Genomic DNA, 24,433 nt, shown 5'->3' on the forward strand with positions numbered 1-24,433 from the left:
ACATCACATCAAGCTGTCTTTTACAAACTATAATGGCTTTGTTTATAATAGTTGCAATGTGAAAATAAAAAAAAAAGCATGAACCCAAGCAAGTGCTATCTCTGGCTTGGTATGATGTGGTAACTGAGAAACCATAATTACAGCTATTGTGTTTCATCTAGAAATTAATAAAACAGGATTTCAGGCTGCCTATTCTACACAATCCCTAGCATGATTTCTAAATTATTATTAGCACAAGCCATATTTTAACAGGAATTAATTGCGATTAAACTGGGCTATAAAGTAACCCAAAAGCATTGTAAAAATCCAAGTCTTTGCTTAGAAGGCTTTGGCAATAATATTAATTAAATGGTAGCAATAAAAAATAAAGAGTAATATGACAAACAATCATGGTATACGGTTACCTAGGGTGTACAGTAGAAAGCCAATGGCATCATTTTAGTACCAACAAGATTTTTTTAAAAAAATGTATTACAGTAATGTTGGAACATAACAGTTTTACACTTACCTGGTTCCTCTGAAAGCAGAAGTTACAAGCCCAAAGCTTGGCTCTGTAATCAACTTGACTATAAAAAAGGAATATATAAAAAAAGCTGAAATCAAATTTTGAGGTATTAATTTTTAAACATTTAATAAAAACTACTGCATTCTGTTTCATTCTCAAGCACTTGACAATGGAGTAAGGATTAAGATAAATGTATAATACAAATAGGACCCCTACAAATTAACAGCAAATTGACTTGGGGACGACTCTCACCCTGGTCACTACTTCTTTACCCTCCTACCATCAGGAAGAAGCATATCCAGCCACACATAAGCTGAAGAACAGTTTTTATCCATGGGCTGTCAGACTCCTGAATGTGAAATAACATCATAACTACATAGTATAATGGCCTTGCAGGGCTGGCACAATGTGTAACATATTCACATTGGTGCAATATGATAGGGTGTTTTGTTAATATGATTGGGTTAGGGATTTTCTGTCTTCACTGTGAGTTGTATTGTGTTAAGGGGGGTGCACTGAGGGAGCTTAACCAATCTCATTGTACATATGTTGTGATTTGAAACATTTGACACTTTCGGCTGATGTCACAGCGCGATCGGACACAGAGAGCAGGTCTCTGTGCTCTCGTGCCGAGTTCTCCCGTTGGTGGGCTCCGAAAGCAGCCAAAGCCGCCTTGGAGGGGCGGTGAAGCAAAGAGGGATATCCTGCGAGATCTCAGAGAGTCGCAGCTCTCCTGCCTGATCTAGGGCTTACTTTCTCTTTCAGCTACGATGAGGAGAAGAGACAGGCTAAGAACTTTTAATGAGATGGAATTGATGTTTCAAAGCATAAAGGATATTATACAGAAAGAACATAAGGCAATTATGGAATTAATGGATGGCATAGATCAAAAATTGGAAAATATTATACAAAGGACAATGAGTAATGACCAAGATGCCCAGGAAAGGAAGGAGCTAGCAGAAGCAATAGAGGGAAAAACAGAATTGAGGAATCAACGAAAAGAAGATAACAAGGAGTCACTGATAAACTTAATAATGTTTGATGAATCAAACCAGGGGGAAAACATTCTAAGAGATCTGAAAAGAGAATGGGAGGAGCAGGAAGAAAGTTTAGGAAGGGAGGCAGGGGTCTGGGTTGATAATTGTATGTTTAAATAATATCGTGATTGGCATTAGAATATTGAAGTATGTTGAAACATTGAATAATGAAACAATGGATAGTATTTTAATATAAATAGATTTGAAGAGTGAAATATGGGAAATATGAAAATAACTAAGTATTAAAAAGGGGAAAATTAGAGATTGAATAATGGTATTACTGAGTATATTTAAATAATATTATGATTTGTAGTGGAATAATAAAGTGAAATAATGAGTAATAAATTAATGAAAGAACATATTTCAATATAAACAGATGTATTAACAGTGGAATCATATAGATTGGACAAATGTAAAGAATATGAATAGAATTAATTTGTATGTTTAAATAATATTGTGATTGGTGTATTAGAATTGTATGTTTAAATATTGAACAATGAAATATTGAACTATAGCATTGTAATACAAAGGGAATGTCTTTTAATACAATGGTGACAGAAATAAGAGAAAGGGGGAATATTAGCATATACATTTTTATAAAATAAGTGCAATGATAGGAGGGAGGTTTAGAAACTGAATAGCAGTAGTATTATGTATATTTAAACAATATGAAAAAATGGAAGATTATAATTTGATATAAATGTGTATCACTACTAGAAATATAGAAGCTGGATGAATGTGACAACTAGGATTAATATTATTATTTTATCTGTACTGAAATGTATGGCACCCAAGTGTCACACTGTTCATGCATTGATATGTATATGTAATAAAATTAAAAACTTGAAGGAAAAATATTAACAGCAAATTATTATTACAAGTGTTGCATCAAAACAATCAGATTAAATTTTCCTATTTGGTATAATTAATTCTGATAAGCCAATTATGTGAGCTCAGTGGAGGAGACTGGAAAAACTTTGTTTGAAAAGTATAAACCTCCAAATAACATAGGGCAAAGAAATTGATACCACTTAATTTATATACCATTTATATAAAAACATATCTTATATCACTCAAGGAAATAATCATACTAATTAGGAGCTTTTCCTATTTCATAATGGTATCTTATTATTTCTTGGGAGTTTGAGTGAACTCCAAGAGATAATGGAAGATAGGGGGCCTGGCATGCTATGGTCCATGAGGTCGCAGAGTTGGACACCTTAGCAACTGAACTAATTTCTTGGACAGAGAAAAGTTATAGCATATTAAGTAGCTTGATCATGGGTACTCTTAGGAAAAGCTATATTATATAAACATTGATTAAATTGTTAGTTTAAAAAAGCTTTTTAAAAAACTAATCAAGTCACAATCTTTATATATTTTATATATTTTATATATTTATATATATATATTTATATATTTATATATATACTTTATATATTTTACTAATAGAAAAATATTACATTGCTATAACTGTTTCAGCCAAAAGACTAATAATTTATTAGATATTTCATCTCATTCTTAATATATTTTCTTTATACAATTCAGCAAATATTCAGCATACATAAAGGAAATGAAGATATGGTGAATCATTTATACAAGGTTTATATAATTCAAGTTTAGGTTATTTTACTCATATGTACTCAAATGTTCCTTAGCTTTTCCCCCCTACATTTTCTTATTTAATTTTTTCTTTCTCCATGAAGTATAAGCAAAAATATGACCATATATAAAAGCTTTCAAGGTGTCTCACACAACAAATACATTTGAAGGATATTTATAAGAAAAAAATCACTATTGCATTTGTTTTATAAAAAGCAGATTTATTAATATATAATAATTATTATATATGTAATAATTATATTTAATAATTTAGAAAAATGGGATAGGTTTCTTGCAACATTGATAATGCTAATGGCTATGGTCAGAAATAGCAATAAAACAATTACACACGCACACACACATACACTATATCAATCCATTCAACTAAGAATAAAAAATAATCAAGTTGATACAAAAGAATATCTTTATATTTGCTAAGTTTTGCTCTGTTTAGCTGATCCCTTCTGCTTAGCTGTAATTGTTTGTTTGGCTTAACGTGCAGCATGAATCTGTTTTAATATGTTTCATATGTTTAAGTCTGTGGCTTAAAATATCTGAGTGCAGCAATATAAACTTAGAGAGATTGAGACTGCCCAATGGCTAAGCAATGCTTAACATTAACATATCCATTGTGCATTGAAAATGATCATGCAAACCACATTTTTCAGCAGTTTGTTGATTTTCCCTGTCCGTGGGTTATCCTATTCATTTTTCCTTTTGTTGACTAATCCTTCTTTGTTTTTGTTTTAACAAAACAGATAAACTGTTGCCCAATTAGAGTTGGAACACTGATTACTAGATAAGGGTTAATACTCCCCCATGGTTGCACTGTATTTTTAAAAATAATTCTAAGCATCTTCAGTGGAATATAAAGAGTCTAGAAGTCTCAGGTGAGATAGAAAATTTCTGCCTTGCATTTGCATTTATTGCAGTTTTTCTTTTTTTGTCTGTAGTTGAATCATAGAGCCATTAAGATTCAGGAAATATGGAGCTATTTTCTCACCTGGTAATTGAAGCCTAATCACAAACATTATTAAACACATAAGCTAAGACACTAGATTCATTCCCATCATAGCAAACTACAGTTTAGAATGGCACCAGAAGTGGTATCTAGGACAAAGCTATGATTCATTTAACTGTCAACTTAAGTTCTGATTTAATTATTTAAGGCAGGGATGGAAACATGTGGTCCTTCAAATTTTGCTACATTACTTCTACTAGTAGCCCCCACCATCAGTAATGCTAACTAAAATTTAAATAAAATAAAATAAAATTGCTGTGAACTCTAAATTCAGCAACATTTGAAATTCAACAAGTTCCTAGTCATACTTGAAAAGAAATCCATTTATCACTTTACCATGTACCTTTTTTCTTTTAAAATACCCAATATTATCTCCTCAATTATTTGGAGTACTTGAATAATCTTCAAGTTAAAACTTGAAGAAGCGTTTTGCAAAATTCAGGACTGACTCTGCAATTGTGCTTAAAAATATTTTCAATGTTTCTGCATAAACACTATCTAAAATGTGATCCGTTTTCTACACATCTTGATAGAATAGAATAGATAGAATAGAATTTATTGGCCAAGTGTGATTGGACACACAAGGAATTTGTTTTCGTGCCTATGCTCTCAGTGTACATAAAAGAAAAGAAAAAGAAAAAGAAAGAACGAAAAGGAAAGGGAAAAAAATACCTTCATCAAAGGTACAACATTTACAACACAAATGATGGTCATAGGTTGCAATTTAACCCTTAGTGATAGCAACAAAAAATTACAGTCATACAGTCATAAGTGGAAAGAGATCGGTGATGAAAACGATGAAAAGATTAATAGTAGTGTAGATTTAGTAAACAGTTTGACATTGTTGAGGGAATTATTTGTTTAGCAGAGTGATGGCCTTCAGGGAAAAAACTGTTAAATCTTAAAACTAGTTCATGAGAATCCAATTATATGAACAAATCAAAACATTATACTAGTTCATTTATTTAAGGAAATTGCGTGGGAAGTGGGCAAGCACGTGCGTGTGCTCTCCAATTATGTGCAGCGGGCACACGTACCCACCACTCATGCAAATGGAGCTACGCACTCATGCACATCTACTCATTGTTTGCATAGAACTATCCTTTCTCCACCCCTCCATCAGTCTGCAAAGCCAGAAAGGTTGGGGAACTGTGATGTAAATAATTGTACCACTCCACAGCAATCAAAACAATCCACAGACAAAACTAAATGTACTAAACAAATACATACCAGAGTGGATTGAGAACAGTTTTGCAGGTTGGTCTACTGCATAGAACAGGCTCATACTGGACAGGTGGTAAATCTAACCGTTCTTTCAAAGGTGTTAGAAGACAAGCCAATGGAACAACCATTCTGGTGGCCTCCAATCTGCTGGAAGGCCAAACATTCCAACTGAAGCGAACTCCATCACGCTCTTCATTTTGCTGGATAAATTCTAGGTAAGTTGCCATAGAATTGTATTTCTGCAAAACCAGAACACAAATTTGAAATACAATTTTACAGCCTTGAATAGAATGTTAGTTTCTTTCCACCCAATGAACTGAAAATCATGCACAGTATATAGTATATTATTCAGGTCCTCAGAGGCTTCACTATAAAATTACTCAACCAGTGACATTCACTCAGAATATTAAGGAGTAGAGGGGGTTGTTCTAATTTGATAATATGCTACAATGGCTGGTTCACACTAAACTATAACCATGAATTTATAAGCACAAAGGGTCAATTCACATATTATGAACATAATTACCATATTTGTAATGCTACATTTAAAAAATACTACTATCATTTGTAACTCATTCATTCTTTCAGACAAGCAATTGTGTTCCTTTGCAAAGAAGGGTAAAATAAAATTTCATGTTTTTTCATGCTTTTCTTTTGCCATTCCCCAGATGGTATTTCAAACAGTTTACAATTATAAATACTGTTTTGCCTTTTGTTTCTTTACACCTTTTTTTGTTTATTGAACAATGTGTTTTTTGCTTCTGTGATGCATTTTTTTTCTTATTAAAAGAGGAAATTCTTCTGGAGCATCTTTGATGTTTTGAAATATTAAAAAGATTAGCTTAATAGAATAAATACTACTGATGTCTATTGTATCTATATTATAAATGATCTTTAACTAAACTTGGCCGTCACATTTTTGCTAGGGAAATATAGGAAAAAAATAGGCAGAGATTCAAAAAGGAAATAATAATTCTATATGCTACTTCATTGCTGTGGTTTAAGAAGAACAGATATTCTTAAACAACAGCTTATATAGCAGTTGGACTTTATGTAAAACTAGTAGGTTAATTATAACTTACCAAAAATAGTTTTACTTCCAAAAGTCTTATCAGTTTATTTCACTTTTCATAGATAATTACTTTAGAATATAAAATGCTATATCTGTGTTGCATTTATCTACCTCATGCACAAATATGCTTCATAGCTCATTACTAAGTTTATGTAAAACATAAGCTTGTGTAACAAAATCTATAATTGGGCCTCAGACTACCAAAAGATGTTTTAGACAAATCAGGTATTCATTCAAGCAATTATCATATATCAAGGATACATTCACAGTAGCTATCAAAAACAGCTTGAAGAGTTAGTTAACAAACAACTCTGATAAAAGAACAATCTATTTTCAAACTACTTAATAGAAATTTAAGGATGCAATTCTAATTAAATTTACTGGAAGTAAATCTCATAAGCTCCAAGCTAAATCACAATTAAGCACTAAGGTATGAACCAAGGCATTAAGCAATACAGGACTAGATGCTTGGGACAATGGGACATGGTGGATAGAGTCATAATACTATGGTAACACAGCTATGCAGATAGTCTTTGATTTATGATCACAATTGAGCCCAAAATTTCTGTTGCTAAGCAGAACAGTTGTTAAGTGAGTTTTGCTCCATTTTATGACCTTTCTTGGCACAATTGTTAAGTAAACCACTACAGTTGTTAAGTTAATAACATGGCTACTAGCTTAAGTAATGGTTAAGTGAACCTGGCTTCCCCATTGTCTTTGCTTCATCTTTTCATCTTTCATCATCTTTTATGATCACATGATCCTAGGACATTGCAACTGTCATAAATATGAGATAGTTGCCAAGTGTCTGAATTTTGATTAATTGATCATAGGGATGCTGCAACGTTCGTAAGTGTGAAAAACTGTCATAAGTCACTTTTCCCAGTGCTATTGTAACCTTGAACAGTCACTAAATGAACTATTGTAAGTAGAGGACTACCTATAATATATTCAAAGGGCAAATTCTTGTTGGATTTTTATACAGAAAGAACTGAAATAAATTGGCACTACCACCGTGCCTTTATATTAATTTGTGGCAGTGCCACAAACATTCATGTTACACTTTTTGAAAAAGAAACAGACCTGCAAAAAGACAAGTTTCCTAAATGAAAGACTGTATGGATGGGCAACCATTATTCCCCAGATCACTTTTCTTGCTGCCCACCAATCTCTGCCCCACCTGATTTTTGTTTCAGATATTTTTAATGAAAAAAACAAAAAAGCAGCATGTTGCAAAACACCAACCTCCAGCACTGTACTTATTTACAATAATGCCTTTAGGCTTCAGAAGGTTGGCAAAGTTGAGAAGTATTAAGAACCCCCAAGGACCATAAGAAAGGCTGAGCACCAAAGAATTGAGGCCTTTGAACTCTGGTGTTGGAGAAGATTCCTGCGAGTCAGTCCTAGAGGAGATCAACCCTGACTGCTCTTTAGAAGGCCAAATCCTGAAGATGAAACTGAAATACTTTGGCCACCTAATGAGAAAGAAGGACTCACTGGAGAAGAGCCTAATGCTGGGAAAGATTGAGGGCAAAAGAAGAATGGGACGACAGAGAACGAGGTGGCTGGATGGAGTCACTGAAGCAGTAGGCGTGAGTTTAAATGGACTCCAGACGATAGTAGAGGACAGGAAGGCCTGGAGGAACGTTGTCCATGGGGTCATGATGGGTCGGACACGACTTCGCAACTAACAACAAAGAACCCCCAAAGAAATTTTCCCATATAAAAAATTGCAACCTGAACTGAAGAAGCTTCTCAGATGAGAAGCGAAACGTTTTAATGGAAAAGGAAAAAAAAAACCCACGGAAGTCCAGTTGCCTTATGGAAAAGCACCTTCGGGAGTACCCATTAAACCAGGGGTCTCCAAAGCTGGCTGGGGGATTCTGGGAGTTGAAGTCCTCCAGGCTTAAAGTTGCCAAGGTTGGAGACCCCTGCACTAAACAGTCAGTTCTAATTTACTGGTGATGGTGCTCCCTGTATATATAACATACCGACGGCCAACAGTTACAAACGGTTCAGTAAAGGAGTGACTGAACTGACGGGCACTCTTCCGTTAACCCGCTAACGTCTCAAGAGAGGAGAAGACGTCAGAAGTTCAAAGCGGGGGGGGGGGGTGAGGAGGCCCAAAGGCCGAGAGAGCGCTGCCAGGGACCACCCCTTCCTCCCCACCAGCCTCCGATGCCCCCAGTGGGCACCTCGAAGAGGAAACATTCAGGAGAAGAAGAAGAATAAGAAGGGGGAAAAAAATCAACCTCTCGACAGCTCACAAGGCACGGACTCCCCGCTTCAGCGCTTCCTCTCCTCCCTTCGCCTCAAAAAGAGAGCGGCTGCCTCTTCGCCGCCTGGACCTGCTTCCACGGCTAAGCCACGCCCACGTCGCTAAGGCCAGCTCAGCACCACCTCGCCCGGACTTAAAATGGGGGCTGTAGCATCATCGGTTCCTGCCTCCGCGAAGCCTCTCTTCGCCTTCTTTCAGTTCCTGGCGATTTCGAAGGCCGCGATCCAAAGGGCACGCGCTAACTTCAAAAGCAATCGGGAACTTCGATTTCTAAAGCAGGGGTCTCCAACCTTGGTCCTTTACTAGGACTTCAACTCCCAGAGTTCCTCAGCCAGCTTTGCTGGCTGAGGGACTCTGGGAGTTGAAGTCCACAAGTCTTAAAGGGACCAAGGTTGGAGACCCCTGTTCTAAAGTGCTGGTTGCGCCGACCCGACTTTTCCTTCTTTTTCAATGGCTTAGAGGAGGGCTGAGGAAGGTGCTCTCGCCTTTATGCCATTGAGTATAATATGATTCTCCCTTCAGTCTGGAGAATTGCCCTCTTCCAAAATGGCAAACGGGGGAAGGCAGGCGGAGAAACAGTCATAGATGTTGGAAAAGAGGGTCAGTTGCTTTTTCCGTTTGTGAATATAGTTACAGAGTACAAAGGAAGTAAATCGGGCTGTGCTGAGCTTTATCGCTGCTTCTTTCGTCCCTTCTTCCTGCTACAATAACCGATGGAGCCGAAAGTAACAGTTCATACTTCGGCTTTATTTAAGCATTCCCCCCCCCCCAGTTTCTTTAACGCTGATGAAAACAAGGGAGTGGTTTTATCCGTGGGGCAGGAAAATTAGGATTTCCTGAATGTGTGCATAGTGGCACATATTGATGCAGCAAAGATGCACTGCAGATCCTGGTGTTGCGGCCCAAACTGAGAAAAGGGGGCAGCTGAGCACCAGGCCTCTTGGTCTCCATCTCTTGGCAACAGCTGAGAGGCTGTGTAGGAAGTTAGCACCTACCCCTCTCCTAGAAGAATGAAATATTTTGGGAAATATTAAAAAGGCAGAATATATTTCCCTGGATGAGAAATGGAGAAACTATTTTAAAGACAAAGCAGCTCCCATCTTCCTGCCTCCCCCACACCTTTGTCAATAGATCATCATCTGCAACACAATAGGACCCATCTAGCAACAGAAACTCACCACATAGCACCTGGGAAGATTACATCTGAATTTTAAATCTCACATAGCTTTTATCTTTCACAATTAGGTGATTTATTAGCACTCCCATGAAAAAGAGATAAGATGGGAAAAAGCAGTATCAGAAAATAAATTCTGGAATACAGTTAGAAAATAAACCACAAAAGCAGCAAAATTTGAAAAGTTCTTAGGAATAATGAGGATAAAAATTGTAAATACCATAAATCTAATGATAGAATGAATCCTTGTTAGCACTTGTTAAATAGATAATCATATAATAGCATTGGACTTGCAAACAGTGGCCAAAAGTGAACAAAATTTAGATTTTTTTCTCCCTTGAGGAAAAATCAAATTACCAACAACCTTTTCTGCTGCCATTTCAATCAATACTATGTTGATTAAAGAATAGGTTTGCGATGTATAAGGATTATTATCCTTTGGACAGCAATAAGCATTGACTAAAGATGAAATCAGTAATATTTTCATTCTGGGTCTGGAACTTTTGAAATGGATGTTTGCTGTATTTCCAAAGTGTATTGAGACAAATTAGCAAAGATTGTGCTAGCAAAAAACTCTGGAATTAAAAATGAACAATGTTATGAATCAAGGAATTGAGGAAATTAAAAGGATGATAAAATACAAAGAGAATGTTCCTTCAAATATAGGAGAAACAGGAGACTAGAATTAAGAGGAATTGCACATTTCAAAATAATTTGATCAGCACACTGATCACAGGTTGTCCTTGACTTAACCAGTCACTTAGCAACTATTTGAAGTTAAGACAGCTCTCCCCAGAGCTACTTGTGACCGGGTTTCAAAATTCTGATGGCCACCCTCCCTTTCTGCACAATTATGTGATCATATTTTGGGTGTTTGGCAGCCAGCTTGCATTTACTGCCATTTACAGCATCCTTTTTTTAAATGTTTACTTTTTTTCTGGAAAGAAATATTTACTTCTTGTTTTTGGAAAAAACAGCCATTCAGTTTGCTTGATCACTGCCACAAAAACCTTGTAAAATCGGGCATGGTGAAATGGTGATGTGCTTATTGCCCTGATTTTCCACAATGAATTCCTTATCGCCGTGCCAATTAATAGACTCCATAATCAGTTAAAGGAGCTGTATCGGAGGTGGGTTTCAGCAGGTTCTGACCAGTTCTGGAGAACCACTAGCAGAAATTTTGAGTAGTTCGGAGAACCGGTAGAAAAAATTCTGACTGACCCCGCCCTCATCTATTTTCTGCCTCCCAAGTCCCAGCTGATTGGGAGGAAATGGGGATTTTGCAGTAACCTTCCTCTGGATTGGGGTGGGAATGGAAATTTTACAGTATCTTTCCCCTGCCAAGCCCACCAAGCCACACCCTCAGAACTGGTAGTAAAAAAATTTGAAACCCACCACTGAGCTGTTTATAATGCAAATGGCGACAAGTTTAGATCTTGGGGTCTTGAATGGCACATTGAATACTGACTCTGCAGCAATATCCATTGTGACAGGAAAAAGCCCCCACTTGATAGATTATGCTGTGGTTTCAAAGATCTTAGTTTTTTTCCTGTAAATATTCACAATCTTTACGTGTTCTGATAGTGATCACTTTCCAGCTGTTCTTCATCTGAGATTTCCTGAGATTATTGATAGTTCTGTTCCTCAAATGGACTATGAAATAGGTTCAACTCAAATGGTCACCTTATGAGGACTATCTTGTAAAAAGCATATTATAGTCTGAAGAGGGAATTCAACTTTGCTTTGTGATTATGGAAAGTTTAGACGGATTTATTCTAGAGAATTATACTACTCTTATCTAAATATAGAGCACAGAGCAACACATCAACCTGCGTGCAGCTGTATTTCCTTGTACTGTACCTCAGCAGGATTATTGCCAGGCTTCTGCTTACTTGAGTGACTCTCAGCATGCCAACAGTCTTAAGAAGTGGGGTGAGGAAGCTCTTTTTTGGGGTGTGCAGAATCAGAGGGACAGATGTAAGTCCTGTAGCTGGGGATAGTCAGGCAATGAACCTGGTGCCATTGACAGTGCAATGACAGGGATCAATGATAATAAATGTTGGCAATTTTGTATGCCCCAACGAGGGCAGAGGATGTTGCCCTGCAGTACCAGCATCACTGATTTACACAGAAGTGCTGCTGCTGAATCAGTGGCCATGACATAGTTGCTAATGGACCCAACAGTACTCAGGTTCTCTGGATCTTAGTGTGAACCTACTGGTTCCTTGGGGCTCCTTTATAATAGCTTCTTGTTTCAGAAAATGCTGGAGACCATTTGTTGTGGGCTTATATTCATGTCATCAAGTATAAAAATGGAAATGGGTCATAACCAAAGCAGAATACTAGCAAATAGCCCAAATTTGCAACAATAAAATCAGGAAAGCTAAGGCTCAGAATGAACTAAGAGTTGCAACAAATGTGAAAAATAACCCCCCAAAAAAGTTTCTTTCAGTATGTAAAGAACAAGAAAAAAGTCAAGGAAATGAGCCATCCACTAATGGGAGAAGATGGTAAGAAGGTGATGGGCAGAAGGGAGAAAGTGGGACTGCTTAATACCTTCTTTGTCTTTACATAAAAGGGGGTAGAGGGAAGCCTAACCTACCAAAACCAGCACTGTGAGAGACAGAACAGGAATGCAAGTCAAAATAGGCAAGTAATTGGTAAGAAAATGCCTATCCACTCTACGCAAGTTCATATTTCCAGGACCAGAAGGTTTACATTCCAGGGCTCGGAAGGAGCTGGCAGATGTGATCTCATAACCACTGAACAAAATCTTTCACAGCTCCTAGACCCATGATGGCGAACCTATAGCACGTGTGCCACATGTCTGCGGGCATGCGAGCTGTTGCCCTAGCTCAGCTCCAGTGCACATGTGCGCACCGACTAGTTGATTTTTGAATGGCTCCTCCTCCCAATGTTCCCTCTAATTTTTCACGAGTCTGAGCAAGCACACTAACTCCCTTGGACCACTGTGAGCAACATCAGACGTGCGGGTCATGCCAGCATCGCATCCATTCAAGTCACATGATTTATTAAATCCATTCATTTATTTTATTTATTTATTATTATTATTATTTTATTTATTATTCATTTATTTATTATTATTATTATTTATTATTATTCATTTATTAAATCCATCCATTCAAGTCACATGATTTATTAAATCCATTCATTTATTTATTTATTATTATTATTATTATTTTATTTATTTATTTTATTATTATTATTATTATTATTATTTATTATTCATTTATTAAATCCATCCATTCAAGTCACATGATTTATTAAAAGAATCAAACAGATTCGGCTAGCTAAAACTTTTAGCTAGAATCGGCTAGCTAAAACTTTTAGAAGCGAATCTGTGCTGGGCAGCTAATCAACGCCTGTCAAATGACGTTGATTAGCTGCGCAGCACAGATTCGCTAGCTAAAACTTAAAGCTAGAACCGTCTAGCTAAAACTTTTAGCAAGCCGAATCTGTGCTGGGCAGCTAATCAACGTAATTTGACAGGCGTTGATTAGCTGCGCAGCACAGATTCGGCTAGCTAAAACTTTTAGCTAGAATCGGCTAGCTAATGACGTTGATTAGCTGCGCAGCACAGATTTTCTGTGCGCTGAGACCGTGTCAGCAGTGCGCATTTGCGCACGCGCGCAGTTTAGAGGGAACAGTGCCTCCTACCCTGCCCCTCCTCTCCCAGGAGTCTCCATGTGACCTGTTTTGGATGCCAGATAAAAGTACAGGGCTCGCACAGAAGCTCTGGGAGGGCGTTTTCAGCCTTTGGGGGGCTGGGAAGGCCATTTTTGCCCTCCCCAGGATCCAAGAAAGCTTCTGGAGCCTGGGAGGGCAAAAAATGGGTCTTCTGGGCTACTGGAAGTCTGGAAATGGGCCGTTTCCAGCCTCCGGAGGTTTGAGGAAGGTCTGCTAAGCCCAAAATGCGGCACGGGGGAGTTGTGTGAGCTTGCGAAGGGGGGGGGGGTCATGCGTGCATGCACCGGGTGCAGGGAGGCATTGAATTATGGGTGTGGGCACCCATGCGCACAACCCCCCCATGCTCCCCCCGCTTTTGGAACATGAAAGCAAAAAGGTTAGCCATCACTGTCCTAAATCATTGGCGAACTGACAGAGGACTGGAAAAGAACTGATGTGGTTAAAAGTCTGTAGAGATTCTCAGTCATAGAGAATCCAGGTCATAGCTGTCCCAGAGAAAAAAAGCAGACTACAGGAACCAGGAGCACTACTCAGGTGACCCTGAGGACACAGATAAACCTCCAAGTGCTTCAACAACCCTCTAAAAGAATGCAAAGGAATATAAATCCTTCCATTCTCCACTATTATGTCAGAGCTGAAAAAGCTTCTTGGATGAGAAGTGAAATGTCTTCAAAGAAAAAACAAGACAATCCAGTTGTCTGCTGAAAAAGCACCTTTGGGACAACTGATATGGTTCCAATCTACAAATAAAAGAGGGGAAGTGGATTCAGGAAATTATAGACCAGTGATGGCTAACCTTTTTGCCATCTCATGCCAAAAGTGAGACAGGAAGTCAGCAAATGGGCCCTTTTTGGCCTCCGGAGGGCCTCCGGGTGGGTGGGGAAGGCTGTTTTTGCCCTCCCCAGGCTCCTAAAGAGGCTCTGGAGCCTTGGGAGAGCAAAAAATAGGCCTTCCCTACCCCCCCAGGCCCTCCAGAGACAGGAAACAGCCTATTTCCCTACTTCTAGGTGGCCCAGAAGGCCCGAAAATTAGCTTACCGGCAAACGCATGCACACTGGAGCTGACCTCATATGCCCACCGATATGTACCATAGGTTCGCCATCACAGCTATAGACCAATCAGCTTGACATCAATACCTGGGAAGATCCTGGAAAATATAATTAACAGCAATCATTAAACATCTAGAAATGAACAAAGCAATCACCAGAAGCCAGCATGGGTTTATTAAAAACATCATACAAGACCAACTATATAACCGCCTTTGATAAAAATGACCAAATTACTGGATCAGAGAAACGCTGAAATGCTGTGGATATATGTAGTATACCTAGACTTCAGTAAGGCATTGGACAAAGTAGACTACATCCTACTTCTTGGTAAGACAGAACAATGTACCACCACCAGAACCACCAGATGCATTCAAAATTGGCTGACCATCAGCACCTAGTGTGTAGTCCTCAAAGGGACTACAACTACATGGAGGGAATCATGCAGTGGGATACTTCAAGGTTCTATTTTGGGCCAGTGTTCATCAACCTTTTCATAAATGATCTACACAAAGGAATAGAAGGGCAGTTTACCAAATTTGCAGATGACACCAAGTTGGGGGGAATTGCTAACACTTTGGAGGACAGACTCAAAATTCAGAAGGATCTTGACAGACTTGAGCATTGGGTTCTAGCTAACAATGCATTCAAGTGGTTAAAAAATTAAGGTCCTACACCTAGGCAGGAAAAATCAAATGCATAGGTATAGAATAGATGGTACCTGGCTCAACAGTGAGATAACTGAGAGGGATCTAGTGGACCATCATTATGGTAAGTTTGAGCCAGCAGTGTGCTACAGCTGCCAAAAAGCTAATTCTAGGCTGCATCAACAGAGGGATAGCATCAAGATCACAAGTATTAGTACCACTTTATATTGCACTAGTGAGGCCACACTTTGAATACTGTGTCCAATTCTGGTCACCACAATACCAAAAAGATGCTGAGACCCTAGAAAGAGTACAGAGAAGAGTAACTAAGATGGTAAGAGGTCTGCAGGATAAATCATATGAGAAATGGTTAAGGGAACTAGGTATGTTTAGCCTAACAGAACAATTAGGGTGACATGAAAGCTGTCTTCTGTCTACAGATATATTTCCTGATAATGAGAACAACTAATCAATGGAACATCTTGACTTCCAGAGTTATGGGTGCAACAATTTGTCCAGGATGATATAAGGTCTCCTGCCATGGTCGGGGATGGACTAGAAGACTTCCAAGGTCTCTTCTAGCCCTATAAATCTATGATCTCATAGAATCTAGTGTAGTGGTAGAAGAGGCAGGGATGTTAGACAGTGGTGTGCTAATAAATGTTTAAACATCTTTGCTGGCTACATTGCGGTGATCATGTCACAAACCACCAAAAAGCGGTTTGGACAGTAGACATCATGGCTTAGATTTGCTCTGAATTGGCTCAGAAAATTTCTCAAAATTCCTCCCTCAAGTCAATACAAACTAGCTCTACCACACCACTGGATATTGCTCAGCATGTCATTGTGTACCATGAGGCACTTGTGCTCAACTACCGTATATAGCACGTTTGTCTGGCACTTTGTCCCAGAGTGAGGAAATCCATTGAGAGCCACAGCAGTCCTTTCAATTACTGATGTCAATGTTTTTCTGAATGAAGTTCACAATGAATAAATTGTTTTGATATTTTCTACGGTATGGCTGAGGGATCAATCAAATGAGGCATCCAGAAAAAAAATGTAAAACAATTATTTAACAAATGTTGAAATGATTTTTAAAAATATTTAAAAATGGAGCCTGGGCTATGGGAAACATCCTTGATTGATCAGTCTTTTCTACCACTGAGTAAGTCAGCTAAAATGAAAAAATAATAGAGAAAAATCAAGGAATGTGGCAGGAAGACTACCAAAAAGAATAATTGGCAGCCTGGGGATAGTGTGGTGGGGCGGGGGAGGCAGCTGGCTTGTCAAGTTGAGTAATGTCTCTGATTGTTCAGAGTTTGAATGCAGACTGGTCAGCAGAAACCCCCCAAAGCATTCCCAGCCAGCCAGAGTAGAAACAAGAGAAGAGCAGAGGGCAGGAACGGAGCAAGGGAGTTGAGCATATAAAGATCATCATCAGGCACAAGATTTGCAATAATGTTCATTACATCACTCCCAGCACATCCTGGGATGGCATATCACAGAAAACACTACTTTTGTGGTGGTCCACCAGCAGCCTGCGGAGCTGACTGTGGAGTCGGACAGTGAGGAGGCTGGGGAGGAACATGGGCCAATCCTGGAGTTTGGGGAAGGCCCGGACGAGGGCCCTGTAGTCGGAGGCAGAGATGGGGCCAGGGCCATCTGGGGGTGATGCGTGGACTCTGGAGCCCCCAGAGTTGGACAACAGAGAGGCAGAGGAACAGGAGGAGCCTGTTCCTAGTGCACACGTGCAGAGCTGCCAGAAGGCAAGAGCAGCTAAAGCAAAAGGGATGACTTAGGAGTAAGGCCAGGAGATGATTGGCCCCTCCCATAAGGCTTAAAAGAGAAACAAAGGCACTTGGGCCTTTTGCAGGAAAGCAACATTGTTAACTCTGTTTCCCATAGGCATCTCTTATTTGTTTCCGAATTTCGTGGGGCTTTGCCGAGTAAGGCCTTTGCCAGTGTGTCAAAGAAGATAAAGGTTGGTGATTATCCTGAAGGACTTCTTCCAAATGACTTTTTTTTCAACTAATTGGGACTCAGCTGGGAATGAACGTAATTCTCAGCTGTTACAAAAAAAAAAATTTGTTTGGGACTAATTGTGTATTGTAATGACTCAATAAGCCTAGGTCACAACAACTTTCAGCACCTAATCTACTTTAAGGATAGCATAGTTGCACTTAGTGGATGGGATAAGTTTACTGACATGCAGAAATATTCTTCCAAATGTGTAATAGGCAGTTCCCATGTTGGGACAAGGAGTAAATTGACAGAGTGACACATCTCAGCCAGCATCCCATGCTGGCCCTGTACAAAGCAGAAGGCACCTGATTTTCAACTTGTCCTCATATTGGACAATTGATATGCAGCTGGAGTAAATGTGTTCACTATTCTGATCTGGGTACCACACCAGGGACACCATTGGCTGTTACATTCCCAGGCACTTCAAGCCCAGGTGGGCTGCAGCTGGTTTGCACCAGTTCAGGCAAACCGATTGTTAAATTTTTTTACCAATTCAGAGAACTGGCTAATCCTACCTCTGGCTGACTCCTCCCCACCCCACCCATTCCTCCCAGGAGTCCCCCCACGTGCCCCCATTTTGAATTCCAGGTTAGTGCAGGAGACCTTCCAGGCCCAAAACAGGGCAAGTGGGGGCATCGCACGACCCCCCCCGCGCCCTGTTTTAGCTCCCAGGGTGGTGCAGGAAAATAGTTGGGATTTTTGCATTATCATTACTGTGGGGTGAGTTTGAAATGGGGATTTTCCATTATGATTGCTCATAAGTAAGTTGGAACCAGTAAAAGAGGAATGGAAAAATCCCTATCTGTAGATCAGCATTTTTCAGTCTTGGCAAGTTTAAGATGGGCAAATTTCATGCTGCCTGGGGAATTCTGGGAATTGAAGTCCATGCAACTTAAAGTTGCCAAAGTTGAGAAGCATGGGTCTAGACTAAAGCTTAGTATTTTTCATTCCTGCTTTATTTAGAGTTTGGTGCAATTAAATAAATCAGTTGTGGTTTTGTTAACTGTAATGTATCTTTAAATGTTTTGGCAGGAAACAAGCACGTTGCTGATTGGTTGAAGCCGCCGGTTAAACTGTATATAAGGAGAGGTTTTTCCCCAGCCCGGTTGCTGGGTTCACCATATATTAAAGAGCTGTTGTCACTACCCTGGTCTCCAGCCTCGTTACTTCCCGAACGTAACACTGGCGACGAGGATGGGATCTCGAGGCTAAGAGCACCAGGAACGAGCTGAACGCACGGAAGAACCGAACCCAGCAAACTCAGGGCAGAAACGCAGCGATGGCCAGCTACACTCCGCCCGCGCCGTTTGACCCATCCAGGGAGAAATGGGGAACGTACATGACCCGTTTCGAGAGCTTCCTCGAGGCAAACGAACTGCAAGGAGTTCCAGACAACCGCAAAAGGGCATATTTCCTGAGCCACTGCGGTCCCGAGGTCATCGACATCGCGGAAGCCCTGGCAGAGCCAACGCCGGTACAATCGGTATCGTGGCAAACTCTGCAAAATCTATTGAAGAACCATTTCGCGCCAACACCGTCCAAATATGTACGGCGTTTTGAATTTGGAGAGCGCAGACAGCAAGAGGGCGAATCCATCAGCGATTACATGGCCGCCCTGAGAAAAGCCTCCAAGGATTGTGGGTACCGAGACTTGGATGAGGAGCTGTTAGAGCAACTCATCCGTGGGGTCAGAGACATTCGTTTGCGGAGGCGGCTGCTATCAAAAAGCAATCTAACGCTGGCAAACGCTCTGGACGAAGCCAGAGCTCATGAGATGTCCACCCAAGCGGCGGAAACCCTACAAAAGCCACTCACGCCAACGGCGGGCACGAAATCAACCCCGGTCCACAACGAAGAAATCCAGACCGAATCAGACGGCGAGGATGAGGAAGGAGTTTGCCTCACCAGGAGAAGGGGCAAAGAAGACCGGGATGAATGCGGAAGTTGCGGAGGGCAACACCAGCGCCAACGATGCAAGTTCAAGGACGCTACATGTCGGCGGTGCGAGAAGAAGGGGCACCTGGCTCAAGTCTGTCGAGCACCCCAACCTTCCCGCCGAAAATTCAAACCAACCAATCAGAGCGCGGGATCGGCTAGGCGACCCGTGATTGGTCAAAACAAAAAGGGCGCGAATTCAAATCGAACGACCGTGATAGTAGGCCGAGCAGCAACCCGCGTCGAGAAGAAAATCTTCACAAAACCGAAAATCGAAGGAGTGCCGTGCCGACTAGAAGTGGACACAGGGTCAGCGATCACAATCATGTCCTGGGACACTTTTACAAAGCTTTGCCGAAAATCGCCAAACGCAAACTGCAAACACAGCGGCTAAGAGTTCACGACTACCAAGGGAATCGCATCCCTGTTCGAGGGACCACCTCCGTCCGCGTCGAGTACGGACCGCACAAGAAGACCCTGCCCATCACGATAGTCGAAGGGACCCTGCCAAGTTTGTTGGGACTAGACTGGTTCCGTGCATTGGGCATGGGAGTGACTGGCATCTACAGAAGTGACTTTAACCTAAAAGACACACTCATGGACGAATTCGAAGATGTGTTCAAGGACTGCCTGGGCAAGTACAAGGGGACCCCTATTTCCTTCAATTTAGACCCCCAGGTAGCCCCCATACGGTTAAAAGCAAGGAAGGTCCCTTTTGCCCTTAAACCCAAGATTGACAGGGAGATAGACAAGCTCATCAGTCAGGGGATACTGGTGCCAGTCGATCATGCAAAGTGGGAGACGCCAATCGTCACCCCAGTGAAACCAGATGGGTCAGTTAGAATCTGCGCTGACTACAAGGCAACGTTAAACAAAGCCTTGCAAAAAAGCGCTTACCCGGTCCCCGTGGTGCAACACTTGCTGCACTCGCTGGGGCAAGGGCACGTTTTTGCCAAATTAGATTTGGCCCAAGCCTATCAACAACTGCCTGTAGACGCCAACACAGCCGAAGCCCAGACAATTGTGACTCACAGAGGTGCTTTCAAGTGTACCCGGTTACAGTTTGGGGTGAGTGTGGCACCTGGTCTATTTCAAAATTTAATGGAGCGACTTCTGCAAGGGCTCCCGGGGGTAGTCCCCTATTTTGATGATGTATTGGTATCAGCCGAAAATTTAGAAGAATTGGGGGAGCGTTTGAGAAAAGTTTTGGGCATTTTCCGGTCAGCCGGTCTAAAGGTTAAAGTGAACAAATGCCAAATAGGGGTAGAATCCGTAGAGTTCTTGGGCTACAGAATAGACAAGGAAGGAATCCACCCCACTGAGAGCAAGGTCAAGGCAATAAGAAAGGCTCCAGCGCCAAAAAACAAAACAGAGCTACAGGCATTCCTGGGTCTAGTGAACTTTTACGTATTTTTGAAAAATAAGGCAACCGTTGCGAGCCGCTACATAAGTTACTGGGAAAGAATACTGTTTGGTCTTGGGGAAAGACGGAAGCTAGGGCTTTCGAGCAGTAAAAACCTACTCTCGGCGATAGCTTACTGATCCAGTATCATAGCACAATGCCATTGGTATTAGTTTGCGATGCTTCCCCTTACGGGGTGGGTGCTGTGCTCAGCCACAGGCTTCCAAATGGCACAGAAGCCCCAATAGCCTTCTACTCCAGAACGATGTCCTTGACAGAGAGGAACTATAGTCAGTTGGATAAGGAAGCTCTAGCTATAGTTTCAGGAGTAAAAAAGTTTCACGAATACGTTTTTGGTAGAGACTTTGAAATTGTTACAGACCATAGACCACTGTTAGGGTTACTGGCTGGCGATCACCAACGCCTGTGGCACTTTCGCCCGATTGACCCGATGGACTATCTTTTAGCTGCATACTCCTATAAACTGCGGCATCGGCCAGGAAAAGAGTTGGGGCATGCGGACGATTAAGCAGATGCCCACTACCAGGGCGATCGAGACCCCACTCCGGGACGCCCATACTGTTAATTGACTCTCTGGACTCTGGCCCAGTCACATCTAAGGAGGTGGCTCGGGCGTCATACCGGGACATTATTTTGAGAACTGTACTTGGTTGGGTACAAAGAGGGTGGCCCGCTGCGCCGGGCGAGCGTTTTAAAGAGTTTGTAAAGAAACGTGGGGAACTTTCGGCTCAAGGGGGGTGCCTGCTATGGGGGGATCGAGTGGTGATCCCAGAGAAATTGAGGAAAAGGGTGTTGGATCTCCTCCACGAGGGTCACCCAGGGATCGTAAGGATGAAGGGTCTAGCGAGAAGCTATGTGTGGTGGCCCTTAATGGACTCGGAAATTGCTGAAAGGGTAGGGAAATGCCAGGCCTGCCAGGAGTCCAGACCGCTACCCCCAACGGCCCCGGTTCGGGAATGGGAGAGACCCCAAGGGCCCTGGTCTAGAATCCACATTGATTTTGCCGGCCCCTTCCACGGCCAAACCTTCCTGGTAGTAGTCGATGCCTACTCCAAATGGCTGGAAATCATTCTCATGAGATCCATGACAGCCGAGGCCGTGATCTCAGTCCTACGGCACCTATTTGTAACCCATGGGTTGCCCGACACACTAGTTTCCGATAACGGCCCGCAATTCACGGCAACCCAGTTTGAGGAGTACTTGGCAGAAGAGGGCATCCGACATGCCCTCTCGGCGCCTTTCCACCCTGCGACGAATGGCCTTGCAGAGCGTTTCGTCCGGAGCGCAAAAGAGGCATTGTCCAGAATCAAGCCAGGCGACTGGCAAACAAAAATCGATGTTTTCCTGGTCCAACACAGAACCCCCTGTGTCACAACCGGCAGAAGCCCAGCAGAATTATTAATGGGCCGAAAGCTCAGGTGCCCACTAGACCGTTTAAATCCAAACTATACACCGGAGGGTTACAAGGGGGGACTCGAAAAAACAAGAGGGATGGAAATAGGCGACCGAGTGTGGGCACACAACTATGGTGAAGGCCCAATCTGGGTAGCAGGACAAATCCTAAACATAACAGGTCCAAAATCATACTTGGTGGAGTTAAAAGACGGCCGAGTATGGAGGCGCCACATAGACCAAATACGAAAACGCATAGCCGAACAATCCGAATTAGACGAAACAGGCCCTGACTATACAATGTTTGAATCCACAGCTGACTCAAACCCGGGAAAATCGCAGGACTTATCTGAGTTCCCGGAGGTCCAGCGACGCCAACAGGTTCCATTAGAAAACAGCAGGGACGACTCTGCAAATAATCCAGGGCCGGATGGCCTAGAGGAGGAGCTGAGAGGAGCAAACAGCCCCTCCGGTCAGCTCGACCCACTCCCAGGGAATGAACTGCGCAGGTCCGAAAGAGTCAGGAGACGCCCAGTCTATTTGCGTGATTACGTTGAAAAATAATATGTAAATATCATGTAAATAGGGGTAAAGTGTTTTCTGGGAGGGAAGGAGTGTAATGTATCTTTAAATGTTTTGGCGGGAAACAAGAACGTTGCTGATTGGTTGAAGCCGCCGGTTAAACTGTATATAAGGAGAGGTTTTTCCCCAGCCCGGTTGCTGGGTTCACCATATATTAAAGAGCTGTTGTCACTACCCTGGTCTCCAGCCTCGTTACTTCCCGAACGTAACATTAACAATAATGATTAAAGCGATAAAAATCATTCCTGTACTTTTTGGAGAAACTGAAATTAAAAGTTGATCTGGGCTTTGATGATTAAATAAAGGATTATGGAAATAATGTAGACAAATGTTAATCTTAAGAGTAAGAATTTGATATATATTTTTACTTATATCTGTACCAAAGAAAGCTGGAAGTCATTCTTTTTCAGTTTTCCTTCTTTTTCTCTTTCTTTCTTACACTTTCACTCTTTTTCTTTCCTGAGCCTTTTATTTTTTCAAATCTGTTTTTTATTTGTTTATCCCTTAGCTTTGTATTTTTTTTTATGTATGAAGGATCAAATACTCAGCCATTATAATTCTACATTCCTTATTTACAGAAATCATATCAAAATTTAGAATGAAATCCACTGGGAGCCATCTCATATAAGGCAGGCTCTGAGTCCCTCTAACCAAAAAGTCTTTATCAATACAAGGGAATATTTGTAGCTCAGGGTTGAACTGTGGGTTCCTTGGTGCTCTCTGAGCTTATTGGTTTTTTTTGCAGATGTTTCATTACCAAACCAGTAACATCATCAGTACTATAAGGGAGTGGCGTTTGCTCTTATTTTCATATTCTAGTGGCTTACCCTGTCAATGTTGATCAGTTGCTTCACAAAAAGTATTTTGATTGGTGCCGGGTCTCTACACCTCAGACAGAGAAGGACAATTCTGCACCCCTCCCTCAAATGTTCTTTAAAATACAGAGTTTCCCAGCTTTCCTTTAGGAACCTCCAACATGCAAACTGGTTACTCATCCTAAAATGAATCCTCTTTACCTGGAGCTTCAAAATTTGCTGTTTGCTGGGGAAGTGTGTAGCTAAAAGTTGGCCTACATTTAGTGTACATCTGACTTTGGAGATATTTTTTCATAACCAAACAAAAGTGTATTTTCTGTGAGTTCAAACCCCTTGTTCGCTGGATCTGCATGTCACAAAGCAAAGCCCACATTTTTTAATTAACCCCCACGCCCCATTTTGGCTGGCAAAATGCTGCAGGAGGCAGAGGGCTGTCATGCCCCCCTGGCCATACCCCCGGCCACACCCACCCACCCGGCCACAACCACCCAGCCCATCATTAGGGCAGAGAACTGGTTGTTAAATAATTTGCATCCCATCATTGACTTCAAGCGTTTCCAGACAGTTTGTGAATCCATTGCCAATTTTCTTCCCTTCTCCCTTTACCAAAACATTAACTGAACAACTTTAGGTGAATCATACTTTTAAGCTAGCAGCTGTTACCTATGCAAACTCACTTGCTGCTAGGAAACAGTGGCTGCATATACTTACCAGACAATGCCCATGGCATGCCAGCCCCCTCTGCAGAATTCTGCATAGCTTCCAAAGCTAATTTCTGTTAGCAATCAGGCTTCTTCAGCACTCAGGATATCCAAAACAGCATGGTCCCCTGTGCTGGAGTGTATGAGTGATCCAATAAGGTAGAGCCATTTGCAAAAGCTTGCCCAGAGATGGACCCCATAAAGACCATGCTGACTAATAGCCACATTCCCTCCTCGGTAAACAAGCAT

At 41.3% G+C, this 24,433-nt stretch overlaps 1 long non-coding RNA gene across 1 annotated transcript; it reads right to left on the reverse strand.

Annotated features, from left to right (window-relative positions):
* Positions 1-432: 432 nt before the first annotated feature.
* LOC131195241 (uncharacterized) lies at positions 433-8,979 on the reverse strand. The gene is made up of 3 exons (XR_009154385.1): positions 8,714-8,979; positions 5,396-5,628; positions 433-566 (listed from the first exon to the last, which is right to left on the reverse strand). It is a non-coding gene; the product is annotated as an uncharacterized LOC131195241 (long non-coding RNA).
* Between the last annotated feature and the right edge of the window lie 15,454 nt (positions 8,980-24,433).

This window comes from Ahaetulla prasina, chromosome 3 (assembly GCF_028640845.1).
Source record: "Ahaetulla prasina isolate Xishuangbanna chromosome 3, ASM2864084v1, whole genome shotgun sequence".
NCBI classification, from domain to species: domain Eukaryota; kingdom Metazoa; phylum Chordata; class Lepidosauria; order Squamata; family Colubridae; genus Ahaetulla; species Ahaetulla prasina.